Consider the following 1,052-nt stretch of genomic DNA (forward strand, 5'->3'; position numbering starts at 1 on the left):
CCTGAAGCCGCCGCCCCTCCTGCTCGCCTTGACCCTTGCCCACCCCCAGGGCACACCGCCCCCCCTTCCCTCCACAGCATCCAACCTCAACCCCCCCTAATGCAGGGCTGATTCCCTCGCAGGGGAAACCGGGGCAAGGAGGCTTGAGGATGAGACAGACCCCACAGGAAACTACCTTCTCCCACCTGAGCCCCGGCTTGGTGGACCCCAGCCAGGGGGTCCTCCGGGGCTGCGTGGGCGACGGAGGGGGCATCTCCACCAGGACTCCAGGTCCGCAGCACGTTCTGTGCAGCCTGGGCCAGGGCGGCAGCTGGGGGAGGCTCTGGGCAGCTTGAGAGTGACCGTCCTGTGAGAGTGCCCCCAGGACACTGAGCCCGAGAGAGCGTGGACTGTCCCCGACAGGGAGGGGGGCACCAGGCTGGTGGGCTGAGACACACAGTTATCCACAGTGCGGCAAAGAGAGCGCTTCTGAAAACCACTTCCAGGCTGAGGACGGGCTGGAGCTCAGCAGGCAGGACTCAGAAACACTGAACAGAATTGCAGGACAGCTGGGGGCAGGGGGCTCCTACAGTGTCACCAGGGACAGGTGGGGGGCTCCCACGGTGTCACAGGTGGTGGTCGGGGGGCATCCACAGAGTCACAGGGGGGCAGCACCATGCTGCCCAGCTTCACTCTCTTGCAGTTCAGGTCCGGTGTTGACATCTGTTTTCTCAGGTTTCCTGGAGGAATAACATGAACCCACACACATTTCTGCTTGGGGGACTTCATGGCAGGCTGTGACAATAGCAGGAACCAGAACTGATCTATGAGGGGGCAAAGACAAGGGAGTCAAGTGGTGTCTCAGAACCCATGCAACTCTGATGTAGCAAATCCAGATGGAATCCATTAAGGTTTGTGTGACAAGAAACCACACAGGATAGTGCTTAAGTAAGCTTGTGTATTTCTCTCTCCTATAAATGAAATCTGGAGCTTGCTACTACAGGACTAGTATGTCCGATCCATAGTCATCAGTGATCCAGAATTCCTTTATCTTGTTTCTCTGCCACCTAAGC

Source organism: Galeopterus variegatus, unplaced genomic scaffold (assembly GCF_000696425.1).
Source record: "Galeopterus variegatus unplaced genomic scaffold, G_variegatus-3.0.2 Scaffold6364, whole genome shotgun sequence".
NCBI lineage: Eukaryota > Metazoa > Chordata > Mammalia > Dermoptera > Cynocephalidae > Galeopterus > Galeopterus variegatus.